The sequence below is a fragment of the Callorhinus ursinus genome, unplaced genomic scaffold, assembly GCF_003265705.2.
Source record: "Callorhinus ursinus isolate GAN/ISIS: 27379988/994484 unplaced genomic scaffold, GSC_fseal_2.0 scaffold3, whole genome shotgun sequence".
In the NCBI taxonomy this organism is placed as follows: domain Eukaryota; kingdom Metazoa; phylum Chordata; class Mammalia; order Carnivora; family Otariidae; genus Callorhinus; species Callorhinus ursinus.
In genome coordinates, this window is record NW_027397065.1 from 64,722,190 (window position 1) to 64,741,554 (window position 19,365).

Consider the following 19,365-nt stretch of genomic DNA (forward strand, 5'->3'; position numbering starts at 1 on the left):
AAGTCCCACTTTTTTTTCCATTTTGCCACAGGGCCACTGTCAAAGGAGAGAGGGAAAGTGGGGGAATTGGGGGGCATCAATGGGATCCTGCAAAATTATATCTCTGTTTAGAAGTTTCACCAGTCGATTAGTTAGAATGTAGGTTCTGCTGCTAAAACCCAAAATATCAAGACAAGTTTATATTCTTATCAAGAATCAGACCAAGCATAAGCAGTATAAGATGATATGGTGGCTCCATTGTGTCAGTGACCAGACTCTCTCTATTTCTCTGTCATCCTAAATATGTGGCTATTTGTCCCAGCTCCAGGCACCATGTCCACACCCAAGCCAGCAGATGGTGAGAATGGGGAGCATCAGACTTCCTTTCAAAGGACATGACCCGGACGTTGTCCGTATCACTTCCATGCACACCCTATTGGCCATACCCAACTGAAAGGGAAGATGTCAAAATACAGTCTTTGTTTTGAGCAGTCTTGTGCTCAGCTAGTATACTAAAATAAAAAAGGAAGAATTGTTATTGGGATCTTAGGTGAAACAGTTCTTTCAATTGATTTATTACCATTGTCTTGCTTCAAAGCTAAATTGATAACCCATTCCACTCTCATTCTAGATATGCGCAATCCATTTAGTTACCAGTAGAGTAAATGGGTCTATTTATTTCATCATTAAATATCCTAGACTGCAAGGATTCTTGGATTCCCCTTTTATCATGCTTTTACTGCCTTTTATTTTCTCCCTCATTGCCAGGCTATCCACTGGCATTTTCCTTGGCTGCCAGTCCAGCCATTGGAGACTCTCCCCTCCCATGCCTGCCTGGTCCTTCCCTTTCTATACACACGTATATGTTTGACACTTGTACTTTTTAATTTCTAGATAGAGTTATATGTAATGCAAAGGGAAACTGGTTTGAGTGAAGGTTAAGTCATCACAACTTTTGTGCTAAGTCCATGGTGGCTATTGGTTAGTGCTTCTTGCTTATTTCCTGGTTCTCAGTTATGTTAGAATAGCTGAGATTGCTAAGTAAGCAAGGAGTCTTGGTATTAGAAGAAGAGAGGAGATGTAAGGAGACCCGTGATGGGGGTGAATGAAGCAATCAGAAAACAGCACTCATCTAGGAAATTTTGCCAGGATTAAAAAAAAATAGTACTTAAGAATAGAAAGATGAGGCCGATAAGAAATAGAGGAGGAATAAATATGGGAAAGGCCAACAAATATCCAGAGATCAAAAGCAGCTTTCTTAAACTTTAAAAAAATAGAGTTCCTGAATGTGGATGTCTGGAGTGACCCTCGCTACCAGGTTTTGTTCTAATTTGAAGCACAATCTGGGGGCGGGGAAGGGTCTCCAGTTTGTTAAGACTGTGGTTGAATTCATGTTGGGGAACGCAGGATCTGGAGCTAGTGCACAGTTCATCACCCTGAAAGCTGAAAAGAAGGCCATTGAGATGCTGGTCACCCAGGACTTTGGCAAGGAATAATCAGGGAGCTGAATGCTGGTCTTCGCGCAGGCCATTCTAATCACTGATCCTCTTTGTAATGGTCAATTTACATGTTAGAAGATCTAAAAGGCAGGAAGCATAGAAATGGGCTTTGAATTTTCTTCCTTAGAGTTTGTTTCCAATTAATCTTTCTGAGACAAGAATTGCAATCCACTGCAAACTGTTTTGAAGCTTTTAAGAGCAGGTTTTGCTGTTTCAGACAAGATGCTAACATATTAAAAAGGAGGAAAACAGCTTAGTGTTTGGTTGGCTATCTTCCCCTCAAATATGAAAGCCACCTCTCCATATCAGTAAAAGGGTAAGACAGAAATTTCATGTATGGTGGACTTTGGGCAGCTTTCTTAGAATCACAGGGTTGGAGAGGACTGCCTAGATTTTTTAGAAATGAAAAGACTTTTCATTTGGCCCAGAGAGGCCAAGCCATTCTCAGAAAGTTGCTCAGCAAATGCATGGTAGTACAGGAACTAATCTCCTGATCCTCCACCATACCCTACTGCCAGTTCTTCTCAGAATGTATCTATAATGAAGAAAAAAGGGTGGCATTCTAAGCCTGATTAGTTTCTTTGAAATTTCTTTAAAAAGCCTACATTTTCTATGAGTGGAACGGTTTTGTGTTCAAAGAGAAACAGCGCAATCCAGAGAAGCTGCCCTTGATCCTATGTGGAGGCAGTTGGCTATGATCTCAAAGGCAATAACAGGACGTTTCCTGCCCGAGTCTTTTTTACGTCTCTTGCCTCTGGCCTCAAAACTCTCCTATTATTATTTCCTGAAGCAAAGGTATTTAACAGATGGTGGTTTCTCCTTCACACTGTGGTTAAAATGCAAACATTAACTGGGAAGAGAACCTCCTATAATTATCAGTTATTGATATTCACCATCAGTGGTTTCAACTTTTTATGGGATCATAGACGTATTTCAGAATCTGATGAAATCTATGGCTCTTTTCTCCAGAAAATGCACAAGCAAAACTGTTATATCTTAGGGTCTCCACTGCCCTCTGAAACCCATCTTGAGAACCAGGTAAAGGAACCCATGTTTTTAAGTAAAGTAAGCTTGTCCTAATAGCTGGCTGGTCTTAACAAGCAGAGCCTAATGGTCATGGAACTAAGTTTCCATGGGAGAAAAAGAGCCCGGAAAGAGCTTCCCCGAAGGAGTGAGAAGCCATGATGGAGTCCTGGGCAAGCTCGAGGGAAGGGGACAAAGGAGAAAAAACAAAGAAAAGGGTTCTCAGGGAAGTTTGGAGGGAAGCCAGAGATAAACTTCTCAACTTCATTGCCTTGTCTAGGGTTGGCATACTCATGATTTTCAGACTTATTTAACTTACTTAGCTGACCTCTGTAATTATCCTAAAGCCACACATCTTCCTGAAGTCCTTCCCCAATACACTGACTCTCAAAGGCAGCCCTGTGCTAGTGAATAAGATATCTAGCCGAGAGCTGAGTCCTTGTTTTCTGGCATCTTGCCATTTTATGCTGCTCATGGATCCTTGCAATAAACTATGGGGAGATGATATATCACTAAAACCCAGACATGATCTTGGCAAGCTCACCAGGTAGTGATGTATTGATAAGCATCAAAAGAAGTCATGAATTCCAAGAAAGAAAGTGATTTAGAGTAACTCCAGTGAGTCAGATTTTTTTTTGAGATAGAAGGTGATTTGTGCTACGCGGCAGGGCATGGTTGAGAAATGTGTTCAGGCTCTTCTGAGCAGTGGGAAGCCACAGAGAAGGACCCAAGCTGCGAGAACATATATGTGCCCTGGAGTGCCTAGCAGTTTCAAAGAAGTGAGTCTGGGATGAAGCTTGGGTGCTAAACAGACATTTCAAAAACTGTGAAAAGTTGCAGCAAGTCATGGGCCACTTATCAGGACACCACTAATGTCATTTCAATGGGCAGGTTCTCACAGACTGGGAATCCTTATGGGAAGAAAGGGAGAATGTGGGAATCCCAGTTAAAAGCAGCTGGGATACAGGACTGGATATTGGGAATCCAGGTGATTGGATGCATCCGGTCAGAATTGTTTAAGAGAATTTATGTTCTATAATCTGTCCTGCCTAATGGGTAGCCAATAGTCCCATGTGGCTATTAATACTGGAAATGTAGCTAGTGCAACCAAGAAGGACAAAAATCTACTTTCACAAAGTTATCCTTCCTCTGAGGACATAGATAGTTGGGACAGACCATTGCTCCCATGATAACATGGAAACAAAAGTAGATAAACAAAACAAAACAAAACAAAAAATCATACTAAAAAAGACATTAGAAAGCTGTGGACAGGAATAAATCCAAGGGAATCAAATTCCAGAAAGGGACAAGTCCTTCATAGGTGAGAAGAGATGGTGGGGGTGGTGGGGGTGAGGGAGGTGGGGGTAGAGGGGTGGGTGTCTAGGCACATTTGCAAGTTGGTGTATGGCAGGAGGAACGTCAGACAGCCATGTACAGAGGGGCTCTGCAGGGCAAGGAAAAGTTCCTCAAGTTCTGCATGCAGAGAATTCTATAACATCTGAAAAGCGCATCTCACTCTAGAGACACTTGAAGAGGTCACAGTCATTGTTAAAGACCTGTGTTCTATCTAAGGAACATGAAAGGGGTGTGTCTTCCAATGAGTGACATTTCAAGGTCAATGAAACACAGCAGTGGTCATGGCTTTTTTCTCCCCCAAGATACAAATTGGGAGTTGAGATCAAGAAATTTGAAAAATCCAACTAAGGCTTTTCTCTTACTTCTTGAGACAAAACTTTGAGAAAATGATTTGATAGATTTTGTGGCATAAATACAATGGAATATAAAATAGCCACTAAAATTCTCGTTAGAATATTTTTATGGTCTAATTATTTATGATAAAATGTTAAATGAAAATATAACACAAAATGGGACTATTTCTTGAGTAGAGTTATGTAAAAAAAATTATATACACATGGAAGGCAATCTGGAAAAATATACCAAACATTATTAGAGGGGCAGAATGATTTCAACACAGTCATACCAGTGTATGTGTATATACATATATATATATGCATATATATGTATATTATATATGTTATGTTTCAGTAAAAAGCTTCTTTGAAAAAATTTTAAATTGCAATTAGACATTGGAGGGTACTGAGTGTGCTGCTGGGAAGAGAGAGCACATAAACAATGGTGCCCTGGGCGGGTGGGGGGTGGGCAGTGTGCAAGGCATGGTTCTGGGCTGGCAGTTCCCCCAGTCCCACCAGGAGGACCTCCATCAGCACTCTGGATGAGCTTAGCTGGACCAAGGGTAGGGGACTACATAATTTTGTCATTTGTCACCTGTGGTCATCAGCCAAGCCCTGTGGGAAAAGAGTATGTGTCCAGGCTCTGACCCAACATCCTAAAGGCTTGCAGGCAGGCTGACCTCACTAGAAGGCAGCAGAAAATGGGTAGAGGGCTTTTCACTGCTTGAGGTACTCATGGTGAAGACAACACTCTCAGGAGAGACAAATGTCCCACGTGTCACAGCAGAGAAACATTACAGCTTTGCCTTTGTCCATCAAAGTGGAAATGAAAGAGAAGCAAGCAGGCAAGTTAGCTAAAGCAACAATCCATAACATCGACCATTGATGACAAATCTGTATCAAGCACATATTTTGTGTCAGGCATTTTCTAGGCACAGGATCATCCCATAAATGGTCAGTGTTCTGTGGTCCTCTTCTTCCAGGATCAGAATAATACCATCTGGTGTAATTCCTAGTTACCTTCCTGCCACAATAGCATTACAGTGCCTACCACATGGGAGGCAATCAAAAAATACTTTTGAATGACTGACTAAATAATACCTTGAATAATTTATTAATGAGGCTGGCCTTGTATTATCTCTCAGTGTCTAAGGGGAAGGCATGGTGGCCACCTCCTTACCATGATGCTGCTCCTGCTTACCAGGCCCTGCCTCCAGGCTTGGCCCAGAGAAGACGAGGCTTCGGGATCAGAGGCCTTACACCATCTCCACTGGGAAAGCCTGCTGTGCTGAGGGTGGAACTTTCCTCCTCCACTCCCTGTCCTTCCTGGCAAAGTTAGCATAGACGTTTTTATTTAGACATTGGTTGGTGTTCTATAGTTTCAAACACAAGACCCAAGCAAGTCTCCTATACTTTCATGTGGCCATCAATAGAGCTTTTCAAAAATATTGCTGTTTTGTTGCTGTTGTTATTGTTAAGATTTTAGGGTTGTTTTTGTAGCATAATCTAACTGATCCAGACACATATGGATCACATAGCATAATCTAACTGATCCATACACATATTTATGTACATAAATATATGTATGTATATACAAATATATACACTATTTTTGTATGTATGTATATTATACATATTAGTGTGTGTGTGTATACACTTTTTACTATCAGCTAGTAAATTTTTTTACTAAATTTTTTAAATTAATTTTTTTTCTTACTATCCACTGAATCTAAACTATCCCTTTTGCCTGGTCATTATTTACCTCTGCTTAGACACAAATACCACCACAAGGATCAGACTCTCCTTCTAAATGGCAAGAGCAATAACATGTGTCTACACAGATTTCTAATCAACTAACATACATCACACATTTAGCTCATCTTAGGGCTCACCATAGCCTTTTAGAACTCAAAGGCAGTTATAGTTTTTGTGCTTATTTGCATTTCTTTTGCATCCTCCACATAATATGTTCTTAAGATTCATGTGAATTCCAGTGGTGCTGGGAAAATTGGACAGCCACATGCAGAAGAATGAAACTGGATCATTTCCTTATATCATACACAAAAATAGACTCAAAATGGATGAAAGACCTAAATGTGAGACAAGAATCCATCAGAATCCTAGAGAAGAACACAGGCAGCAACCTCTATGACCTCGGCCACAGCAACTTCTTGCTAGACATATTTCCAAAGGCAAACAAAGGCAAAAATGAACTACTGGAACTTCACCAAGATAAAAAGGTTTTGCACAGCAAAGGAAACAGTCGATAAAACCAAAAGATAACCGACAGAATGGGAGAAGATATTTGCAAATATCTTATCAGATAAAGGGCTAGTATCCAAAATCTATAAAGAACTTATCAAACTCAACACCCAAAGAACAAATAATCCAATCAAGAAATGGGCAGAAGACATGAACAGACATTTGTGCAAAGAAGACATACAAATGGCCAACAGACACATGAAAAAGGGCTCAACATCACTCCGCATCAGGGAAATACAAATGAAAACCACAATGAGATAGGACCTCACACCAGTCAGAATGGCTAAAATTAACAAGTCAGGAAAGGACGGATGTTGGCGAGGATGCAGAGAAAGAGGAAATGTCTCACACTGTTGGTGGGAATCAAAGCTGGTACAGCCACTCTGGAAAATAGTATGGCGGTTCCTCAGAAAGTTGAAAATGGAGCCACCCTATGACCCAGCAGTTGTACTACTAGGGATTTACCCCAAAGATACAAATATAGTGATCCAAAGGGGCACCTGCACCCCAATGTTTATAGCAGCTATGTCCACAATAGCCAAATTATGGAAAGAGTCCAGATGTCCATTGACAGATGAATGGATAAAGAAGATATGGTATATATTTACAATGGAATACTACTCAGCCATCAAAAAATGAAATCTTGTCATTTGCAAAGACATGAATGGAACTAGAGGGTATTATGCTAAGCGAAATAAGTCAATCAGAGAAAGAATTATCATATAATCTCACTCACATGTGGAATTTAAGAAACAAAACAGAGGATCATAAGGGAAGGGAGGGAAAAACAAAACAAGATGAAATCGGAGAGGGAGACAAACCATAAGAGACTCGTAATCATGGGAAACAAACTGAGGGTTGCTGGAGGGCAGGGCGGTGGGGGAATGGGTTAACTGGGTGATAGACATTAAGGAGGGCATGTGATATAATGAGCACTGGGTATACAACTATATATATATATACAATATATATACAACTGATGAATCACTGAACTCTTCCTCTGAAACTAATAATACACTACATGTTAATTAAATGAATTTAAATACAAAAATAAATTTTAAAAAATTTAAAAAAGATGGAACAACAACAACAAAAAAGATTCATGTGAATTCCATTCCCTGATTTCTCTTCCTTTTCCCTCCTGGTCTTAAGACATTAGGAGAGCAGTCATTCAGTACATTCAAATTCACTTGTACAGTTAATTCTTAATTATCGAGTATGAGAAGAGGTATGGGTTACCCCATACACAGTGGAATATTATTCAGCCTTAAAGAGGGAAATTCTGCCATTTGTGACCACATGAAGGAACCTGGAGGACATTATGCTAAGTGACATAAGCCAGAGAAAAACAAATACTGCAATCTAACTTTTATGTGGAATCTAAGAAACTCATAGAATTGTGGTTGCCAGGGGCTGAAGGGGAGGGCGAGAGTGACTGTGCATATAAGGGCAAAATCCTGGGAATTGGCAGAGCAACAAGATACAAGGAGTTTGGGGCCCTGACCAGCTGGAGAGGAGCCACCATACCAGCTCCAACTTCTGTGTGACAGAGAAATGTATTTTTATCTAGTGTAACCATTATTACTTTGGGTCTCCATTATAAGCATCTGATTCTATCCTAAGAGGCCTTCAAAGTGATGTGGTAGAAGTTTCCCTGGGGGATAAATATCTTCCACAAGATGTAAAGACTCATAGTTTTAAGAGAATCAATTTCTGGATGCTCAGAATGTCCTAACAATGATGATGATGATGATAATATTTACTCAAATTTAGCAATTAACTATGTTCCAGTGCTCAATACTAATTCATTTAACATATCTTAACTCATACATCTTCTTTCCTAAAATAAATCTGTCTTAGAACATGCTGTAGTTAAAGCTGGTTCCCTCTCTCATTCCCCTCCCACAAATGCCCTTCTCCTGCTTTACGGAAGAGATGCAACTGTCCATTTCAAATCTTATAATGAGACCTTGTCCTTGAGCTGTGTTTTGCAACCTTTTTCTCATCATGGTCTCTTAAGGAGACTTTTAGACATTTTTTTTCTCCCAATCATTCCCATCATAAAATTTTAATTCCACAGATGTATTCCATATATCTGTTCATGTACTATATGATATCTGTACTTTATACAAAAAAAAGAGTAAGATTTTTTATCCCTCAGGAACCAATTTTTGCCCCCATCAAGAAGGCATGTCCTAGAATATAAAAACCTGTAGGCCACCAAGGGACTATTTGAAATACTGGTGTTCATGTGAGAAATAAAATGACTCTGATTTCACATTGAATCTTTTGCAACTCATATAATTTCTGAATCTTTGCTTCAAAAAATTCAAGAATGTAACAAGTTGTCAGCTGATAAATCATTAGCTCAGAAAGAGTTCAAAGGATTGAATGACATTGCCATAACAAAACCCCTTCCATTTCTATATAATTATTCATATGAATAGATTTATCAGGACTTTCACATATAAAAATGGAATACATTAATATAATGGGACTGAATGCTGGCTCATTCTAAGCTTAAGTATTGTCTATCAACAGAAATGATTAGAATAACTCCTATTCATTTAGAGCTGCACTTCCAATAAAATTCACTTTTTATATTTAATGATTTGTAATATATTTATGTTCGTTTTACCAAACTTACAGTGATAACTAAATTCATAAGATACCTTTCAACTCTTAAGATCCTTCTGGTCATAGGAAATTATAAAGAGCACACTAAATGCTAGAGTTGACATACATCCATATATCTACATCTGAACATATCTCTATAGGTGTACTTATATATAGTAGAGAAAGAAAGTATGATGTAATGGTCAATAAAAGACTATAAGAATAAAAATATAATAGGATAAAATTGTATGGAGGAAGTCAGATGGAAATGTGAGTCCAAAAGGAAAATGAATTGCTATAAAATTTCTGACTGTTAAGGACTTGTTCATATATAGTTTATATAAATGAATGGATGATGGTGAATACCAAATTGTAATACCTTCTAGATTCCCTTTAGTACATTTAAAGAGTCATGTAACAGTTCAGTTAAAAATGACAAAGTACCCAATATGCCAGAAAGTACACACTTGGCAATGATTTGAACTCATGATGAAAAATGTTAGATGTCTACTTAGAAATGAGTGAGGTTTCCTGAGATTAAGAGTTGTCATATCAGTGAGATCCTAAGATACATGCCTTTTTCTGATTGACTTAGGGAAAAATGAAGGGGGGGGGGAATCGGAGGGGGAGATGAACCATGAGAGACTATGGACTCTGAGAAACAAACTGAGGGTTCTAGAGGGGAGGGGGAGGGGGGATGGGTTAGCCTGGTGACGGGTATTAAGGAGGGCACGTACTGCATGGAGCACTGGGTGTTACACGCAGACAGTAAATCATGGAACACTACATCAAAAACTAATGATGTATGGTGATTAACATAACATAATAAAATTAAAAAAATAAAAAGAAATGAGTGAGGTTGCTTTAAAGTTTATTTTGAGGGATGCCAAGCAAAACAGGTTGAGGATTACATCCTGTTGCATAAGGTTTGAGTCTGACCAGCAACTCTGGTGATGATACCAAGCCACCAAGAGAGGAGCAGAGGTTGCTCATTCTAGCAACTGAGGGTAAGCTCGAGCTTACACAATGGGCAGGAAATGGTCTTCTGCATGAGGGGCTCGAAGGAGCCGAGTCTGGGAGTCAGGTTACTGCCGGCTGTGTGGCTTCCTCCTTTCTTGCTGCCTGAGGTCAAGTGGTGAACAGTAGCCCAAAGCTACAGACTCCAGCCTTCTTCATGCTCTGAAGCCCTCTCCTCCACCAAGGGCCTCCAGCTGCCAGGTGGCTGCCTATCACTAAATTCCCCGGGATTCCCTTGCCCCACTCCAGCTGTTTTCAGCTCTTACTACACTGACCTTCTCTTTCTCTAAAAATGTGGTCCACCTGTCTAGAATCACCTGGAGTGCCCATCAAAGTGCAGGGATTTTGGTCTCACAACAGACCTATTGTATTGGCATCTCTGTGGGTGCGACCTGGGATTCTACATGATTAACTCTTCAGTGTAAGATTTACTTCTTTGCCTCAGTTCCTTTTGTCCGGCAAATGATGGTAAGTTTCTTTGCTTAGGACAGGGATTTGAGGTTGAGAGTTTGGACTTAAAACACTAGCAAATGGAGACATGGATCCAAATGAATTTCAGCCTGCTTTATTCTTGGACGACTAGCAGATACTGGGGACTTCTTGGCTTTAACCTGAAAGAGCAGGAAGAAAAGAATAATGTTCAGAGCAAGATAAAATGCATTTTCAAAAAAAAAAAGAAAAAAGAAAAAAAAAGGAACAGGAAAATCACAAAGCAAGCTGTCTTCTAATCTGATTCTTAGGACCATGACATTGGACCAATGTGTAACACTGACAAAAGAGCAGATGGTTTCCAGCACTGTACCTAACGCAAAGTTGGATGCCATCCCAGTCCTGGGGGTTGAATCAGAGTTTGAACTAGACCAACGCAATTATAAGCAGAGGCCAAGAATGGGTGCTCTGTTCTGGGGAAGCTTAGGAAGGAACCGGGTGCTTTGGGGTCTGTATTTAGCAGAGTCAGATTCAAAGCCAGCTGATTCTTGGAGGGAGCCTGAAAGAAAGGCCCCGCGAAGAAGGGAGCTGGGCAGATGGATCCCTTTGATGACACTCAAAGGGGTTTACCTCAAGAGTCTGGTAAAATGGAGCAGGGCAAACTCAGGATCTTTCTCCAATTTTCTACTTTTAAAACGCAGCAACTGTCTCTGAGTTAGAATGTTCAAATTCTCTGATCAGCTACTTAGGCCACGTTTGAAATGCAAGCCATGACCCTTGATTTTTCCTAAGTTTACTACCTGGTGCCTTGTGGCCTGGGCCATTAGAGTGATGTTTTCAATTATTTAAAATATTCAGGCAATGCAAAAATGTTTGCTTTGTGCCAGACCCAACAAGCTTGGCTTCCTTCTTGCAGCACAGAGGACTCACCTCTTTGTGCTATTGAGAAGGGAAAAATCAATCCCAGTAGGAGCCCTACATGAATGGGACAAAAAACTGGAGGAATTTAAAAAAGTTTTTTTGTCGAGCAGTTCCAGCTTTGGGGAGGGTGGAATTCTCAGAAACAACTATTGTCTGGACTACAGAGGAGTCTTAAACTTTTTTGGAGCATTATCATTGCTTCTTTGATTTCACAACACTCTCTTCTCTATTACCACCTTGTTTTTATAATAATTTGGTGACTTAAAATAGTTTATTTTGGGAAATCAGGGAAGAATTTCGTGATGCTTCTGGGGGTGAAATGGAAACCCCTGTGGTCGATAGAACCAGGAATGAGAATTGCTACTCTTCAACTAGAAGTATCTGAGAGTGGTCTCTAAGGGTTCTGAGAGTCTTCAGCCTTGGACCTTTGTAAGGTAATACTTTGGTTTCTAGCACACATAAACAATTTGTTTGCAGTCTTTTTTTTTTCCTTTTTTGGTATATCACTTGCATAGGCAACATTTTTTCCGTTTATTATATTGACTTAAGATTGTTTTAACCCACCAAAGCAAATGGGTAGACACAGATATCTGCTGCAATGTTTTATTTTTCTTGTTTGTTATTCATGTCATTCCCTTACTCACTTTAAGAACACTCATTGTTTTTTTCCTATTTGTCCTTGTCAGTCTGAATCACTTTTGCCTTATTAGATCATGCATTCATTTATTCAGTTGACAGATATGTACGGAGCACTATCACGTTCTCAGAAATGGACGAAGCTGAGGATAGAGGCAAATGTGTTTCCTACTCTCCAGAAGCTCCCATTCCACTGGAGTTCTCAACATGTTTCTCTCAGGACCTCTATATAGACCTCCAGGAAGATGACATTCTCCTGCTTCTCTGTCACCGAGGCGTGGTGGGGGCACTTCTTGGCCTCTACTTTTCTATTCTGGCTATTTTTCCAAGGACCAGAGGCAATGCCCTTTGGCCCTTTCCTTTCTCCACCAGGGGAGAGGCTAGAGGCTTCCTCACAGGCTTTTTTACCTGACTTACAGGGGGGCCACGGAAGAAGAGTTCTCCTGGAATGCTTGGAAGCTGATGCAGTACCCTACATAAACAAAAGAGATCATAGTTACCTACCTGGGGGAGATGGAGGTGTCTGACTGCAGCCGAGTAGATAAATCTGTCCTTGGGTGTTTCGCTGCAATCCTGGGGATTATTGAACAAATCTCCCTTCATGAAAGCAGCTGTAAATCAAAGAACATGCGGCCTTCATGACACAAGGGAGATAACTGCATTACCAAAGGGATTTGAAAACATCCAGGCTCAACTCCCAATGTGAGGAGCTCCAGCCAGTCAGCCTGGTGCCACGTGTTTGTGGGTCTGCTGGCTTCAGAGTCGTCACCCTTAGCTTGGCCGTGAGGGAAGGGACTCACTTGGCCGACTTGATGAATGTCTTTCCTTTTTCAGGTGTGGAGAGTTGAGTCTATTATAATGTTCAGCTTGTTGCACACTTTCATCATTGTCAGTACATGGCCTCTTTCATTTGTTTGGTGTTTGTTTTCTCCTTCTATTCTCATTCTCTACTCCCACTCCTCTTCCTCTGTACGTATTTGTTCTTACAAATTGTATCATGCTTGGTCTGCATGTGTTTTCCTCAGCTTTTAATTATAACCACATTCAAACCTAGTGGAAAGTTGAGTGGCCATGAACATGCCTATACCTGCCACCTAGAATCAAACATTTCCTAACATTTTGCTTGTTTAACTCCATATAAGTGTTTGAAAGTAAGTTGTAGATATTGTAAGCCACCCCTTCTTCTAAAAATAAGGCCATTCTCCTACAGAAAGAAAATATGATTTCACACCTTATTAATTATATAATTTATTTTTTAAATTTTATTTTATTATGTTAATCACCATACATTACATCATTCGTTTTTGATGCAGTGTTCCAAGATTCATTGTATAACTGGGTGTTATACACCCAGTGCTCCGTTCAGTACGTGCCCTCTTTAATACCCATCACCAGGGTAACCCATCCCCCACCCCCTCCCCTCTAGAACCCTCAGTTTGTTTCTCGGAGTCCATAGTCTCTCATGGTTCATCTCCCCCTCCGATTTCCTCCCCTTCATTTAATATATCCAGTCTATCTTCAGATTTCCCTAATTACTAAAAATGTTTATATAGTTTTTTTAAAATCAGAATTTGATCAATGTTTACACGTGGTATCTGATTAAATCTTTTTCACCTCTTCTACTCTAGAATGGCCCCCCTCTTTTAAAAATAACATGGACTTTTTGAAGAAGTGTGCTCGTTTGTCTTGCAGAGTATCCTCCATTCTGGATTTGTCTGATAGTTTTCTCAAGGTGTTTTATTTGTTCCTTTATGCTTTGTATTTCTTGTCAATGAGAAGTTGGATCTAAAGACTTGATTAGCTTCAGGCTGAAGTTCTGGCAAGCAAACTTCATGGGTGATTTTGTGTGCTTAGTATCGTATCCTGTCAGAGGCTCATAATTTCAAAACAGTCAGCTGTCTGACTATATATAGTGTTAAATTTGATCTCTTGGTTAAAGTGACGACTACCAGATCTTTGCATTGTAAAAGTACAGTTTACCCTTTGCAAATTAACAAGAAATATGTGGGGATGATACTTCGGTGCACTTGCACATCCTGGTCTCCAATAACCTCTCCCTTAATAACGTTAGCATCCATCAGTGATTCTTGTTGGAATAAATTATCTTATTGGCAGTTGTAGAATTGTGATATTCTACTGCTATGATCCTTTCTACACTTATTAGCTGGGATTATTCTATAAAGCAGAGCTTTTCTTCATTGACTGTGGATAAACTCATGTCTACCACTTCATAAAAAGGTAGAGTAAGATATTCAATTATTTCCCTGTAACTATCAGCTCTTGGAATAATGGGTTAATGTAATAGTCACCTCCAAAGATGAAAAACAAGATTTTTCCTCTTTCTCTTTTTATTTTACTTCATAATTTGAATGTCCTATATATACCTATACCATATAAACCACTGGTTATTATTTATTCAAGATTTTATAACCAATTATAATTATTTTTCTTTTTACTTCTCAAATTTATGTTTTCTGCCAGGACCCTGATTAATAGACAATATATCCTGGACACCACTCTATATCACTACACAGAGGTCATCTTCATTCTCCTATATGGTTCCATAGTACTCCATTATATGGATAGACCATAGTTGACTCACTCTTTGTGGATCAACTTTAACATCTCATCCCTCCACCCCAGGAGTCAGTATGATGAGAATCACTTGCTTTATTTGTTTTCTTTTCTAGTGGGTGACATTGAGCAATGAGGGTCACTTAACCTCTCTGTGCGTCAGGTTTCTCATCTATAAAATGGGGATAATAATGGTCCTGACCAATAGTATTGTTGTGGAGATTTAATGAGTTAATATATGTAAAACTCTCAGAATAGTGCCTAATGTATATTAAGTACTCAGTAACTCTTAGCTATTATAATAATAGCAATTATAATTGTCAATTATTATGACTATTATGACCTTCACGTATTCTTATCTGCTTGCTATCAGCCCTGGGCAGTATAAAGATGATCAGAAACTTTGTTTTTTAAGATTTTATTTTTTTAACTTATTTGACAGAGAGAGAGAGACAGTGAGAGAGGGAACACAAGCAGGGGGAGTGGGGGAGGGAGAAGCAGGCTCCTCGCTGAGCAAGGAGCCCAATGCAGGACTCGATCCCGGGACCCTGGGATCATGACCTGAGCCGAAGGCAGACGCTCAATGACTGAGCCACCCAGGCGCCCCGTGATGAGCAGAAACTTTTAAGGGGGCAGTGTGGTTTAAAGGAAAGAGCACCGGGCTTGGAGCCCTGAGATCTGGATTCTAGTCCCTGATTTACTTCTAACCGCTTGAGTAATCCTGGAGGAGTCATGAAACTTTCCTGATGTTATCTGTATAAAGAGGGAGCTGGAGAGAGGAGCTTAATTCTCTCCCTGCTCTCTGGTCTGTGTATTTTACTGGATGACTATTTCACACTGGCCAGAGGATGGGAAAATCTTCTGCTCTGAATACTGGGACACCCTCATCTGTCATTTGAATTGACAAGCCCTTGGCTTTCTTCCATTCTGTGGCCTTGTGATGCACCAGAATTAGAATAAAGATTGTTCAAGATCTTTGGTCCTGGGAGGAAAGGAGGGAAGGGGAAAGAGAGGGGAAGAGGGGAGGAGAAGGAGGTGGAGGAGGAGGAGAAAGGAGGACGAGGAGGAGAAGGAGGAGAAATTTAGCTCCTTCTCTTCAGTTTCTTGGCTGTAGAAGAAATATAGACGTGGGAAATTTTTTGTTTCTGCAAATGGGTGCCGTGCCTCTGTACACAATATGGACATCTCCGAGTAAAGTTACTATTACAAAAAAAACACAGTGAAGTCCTGAGCTTCTTATCTCTAAAAAGGTGCTTTTTGGAAAATGAACGCTTGAGATTTCCTTAACACGCCCCCTGAACATTCCAATCTGTTGGCTGTCCAGTCCCAGCAGTAATAGCAAGGTTTGGGTTAAACTTTTGAACTGCAAGGAATGTCTCAAGGCAGTCATTTTTGTGGTGTGCAGAGCAGTGTGTGACCTCGACCTCTGAAAGCCCAGGCACAGAATTAATGAGAGGTTTCATGGGCCCCTAACAGAACATCTTACCGAGAATGTATTATTCTTGTTTTTGTAGGTTCTCTTGAAACCCTTCAAATTGATGGTCAGATTGAAAACTTCAAAATTTCCTTTAAAAACCTCTGCCTGGGGTGTGTACACTTCTCTATATGTGTGTTATACTTCAAAGAAAATGTTGAAAGAAAGAAAGAGAGAGAGAGAGAGAGAGAGAGAGAGAGAGAGAGAGAGAAAGAAGAAAGGAAGAAAGAAAAGAAAGAAAAGAAAGAAAAGAAAGAGAAAAACAAAAACTCTGCTTAAGTCTTACTTTCTCTAGGATAAAGCTAACATACCCATCATCTTTACCTTTAGCATTTCCCCACTCAGCACTTTACGAAGACTTTACTTGGACCCTGGAATTGACAAACTGTAGTGTAGTGCCAGGAGCTCTCAGTTCAGGGTCAGCATCCCTGTCTCCAGAACTGCTTCTTGATTCTTTCACACAGGAGTTGCCCATTGCCGGGCAAGACCCTGGACCTTGTTACGGCTCCATTCTCTCAGCTACAAGACAGGTGTAATGTGGTTAGTAATGAAATGTGTTGTCATGAAGATTAAATATGATAAGGGATATAAAAATGCTTCATTAACTATAGAAAATGGTAAAATATTTACAATTAAGGTTTATATCTTCCTATTATATTTTTCTGGTCTGTCATGTTATCATCTAGCTTCCTGGGGTCCACCCTCGGCTGCCCACACGTCGTTTTCCACCCAGCAGCCAGAGGGATCCTGTGAATACACCATATCTCTCCCAGGCTCCAGTGGTCCTGTTTCTCTCTCAGCCCTCTCGACTCCTCACTGCCTCTCTGACTTCAATTCCTACTCTTGCCTCTCTTGCTCATTATCTCCCAACACACCGGGTTTCCTGTGAGTCTCCAAACCTCCAATTCGGTCCTGCTTCTGAACCTTTGCAATTTACTCTCCCAGGAATGCTTTTCTCCCAGACACCCATGGGGCAAACTTTTTCACTTCCTTCAAGTCTTTGCTTTTCAGTGAGGTCTTTTTGGCCATTGTGCTATAGTTGCAACCCCAACCCTTCCTAGCCTCCTTCCTGCTTTATATTTTTACATCGCTTATAAGCCTCTAATACACTATGTAAGTGACTTCTTTATTTTGATTATTTTTTGTCTTTCCCTACAAGGCCTAAGCTCCACAAGAGCAAGAATTTGTGTCTGTTTTATTAACTGATGGATCCCTAACACCTGGAGCACAGCTTGACACATAGTAGGCCTTCAATAAATAGTTGTCTAATGAAGGAATGAAGACAGTTTCAGGCTCACTATTGGACAAAGGATGAAACTGACATTTCGTGATACTTTTCCAGACATTGCTAGTGAAAATGAGCCTTAGTGGAAATTCTGTGTGGATTCTGTATCTTCCCCCCAGGATCTTGACCACCTGGAAGATATTTGTATAATCTCTGCATGCCCTAAAATCGAGGAATGCTGTTTCTATTCCGAAGACCTGTGGAGAGGCAGTAAACACAGTGGGGATGTTCTCTGGAGAAACAGAACCTGGACCATACAAGGCAAATTTGACCCGATGCACTAAATCTATTATATGTTATTGTTTCCCCATCCGGGTTTGTAGTATTTTCTTCAGCAGCATGTAATTTGGTTTTGCAGCATCTTAAAAGGTAGAATGATGAGCCCACAGCTTTCCCCAAACTGTGCCAGGGCACACGAGTTCTAGGAAATGCTTACCTGTGCTCAAAAAAGAATAAGGGCCCCCATAATTCTGATTCACCTTATATATTTGCATCTTAAAGGCTCTGGGGAGTCACATAGCTTACTATAAATAAAGGATGAGTGCCCTGCTTACTAGTTCTTAATTTATTAGACTAGGGAAAACTTTTTCACTGTATACCTATTAATACCCTACCCCACTCCCAGAGAATATACATGCGTACTAACATTTATGGAGTTTTACTTAATATTTTGTTAAAAGGCCAGGCACTAAAATAACATGTATGCACCAAGTCCATGACATCATGCCAGATTATTTTTGAAATCTAGACAATATTGAATTCTCCAGTATATTCATTTATTTGAAATAACAGAGTAATATTAAAAGACACTACCTATTTTGTGGCCATGATCCAGACCTTTCCAACTTTCATTTCCCACTGATCTCATGACATCTTGTATATGTTTTATTTGGCCACTGAGTGCTGTTCAGTACTCTGCAAGCTTACCTAAGGAAGGAAATCCATGTGTGGAGTATCCGTTATGTTAATAATATATTCTCTGTGGGACTGCAGTTCTTTTTTGATTTTTATCGATGAAGAACTTATGAAGCACTGCTCCTTACTTTATACCAGAAATTCCATTAGACACAATGAAGATACCAGGGGAACAAGACGTGACAAGATCATGGAGTTTGCATTCTGGTGTAGCTAGGCAAAGAAAACATGTAAACGAACCCAATAATCAAAGGCTGAGCCAAGGGTTTTTTTTTTTTTTTTAATCACAATAGACATTTATTTAAAGTAATATATTTGCAGCTCAGATAGTTCTAAATTGTACGCTTCAGGTTTATTCAACTTCTTAAAAATATTTGAGGGTAGCTGCAACCACAGAGTTCAACTCTATCATTATTTCTTTGCCCATTCTTCTCTCTCTTTTCTTTCCCGAGTAACTTCTTTCAGATATGGTTCAAGGTAGAATTTATCGTCCTCATATTTTGTCCACTGCTCTTTAGGCAAGATCTGATGCCTCATGGTCAGGTCCAGTGCTCTCTTAATGCGAAACATCCTGTCGTTATAGAGGTTCTCAGGAAGCCTTCTTATGGCCTCTTTCACCTCATCATTCTCATATATTGTATCATCTCTCATTAACCCTAGTTTATTGAACCCTGCAGCATTGTAGTACCATTTTCAAATACCCTCCAGCCACCGGCTTGATGCTGCAACTGCAGGTCTGCTCGTCATTTTGACCCGAGGCTGCCGAGCCAAGGGTTTTAAAGGAAGAGAGGAGGAGCTGAGGCAGAGTAAGGTGTGTGAGAGGGTGTTTCCTATTCGAGATGAGGTGACCAGGAGAGAAGGATGCTCTGAGGTAAGGACATTTAAATTGAGGTATAAAGATGATAAGGAGCTGGCCATGACAAGAAGGGGAAGAAGAACATTTGTTTTAGGCTGAGGGAACGGCATGACTAATGGCTCAGCTACAGGAAGCAACTTGCTAAGAATTGAAGAAGGTCACATGGTTGGCCCATCGTGTTCATGAGA

General features: G+C 40.2%; 1 pseudogene; it reads right to left on the minus strand.

Moving 5' to 3' along the window:
* Positions 1 to 18,622: 18,622 nt before the first annotated feature.
* Positions 18,623 to 19,050, minus strand: LOC112819770 (cytochrome b-c1 complex subunit 7 pseudogene; annotated as a pseudogene).
* Positions 19,051 to 19,365: the final 315 nt, after the last annotated feature.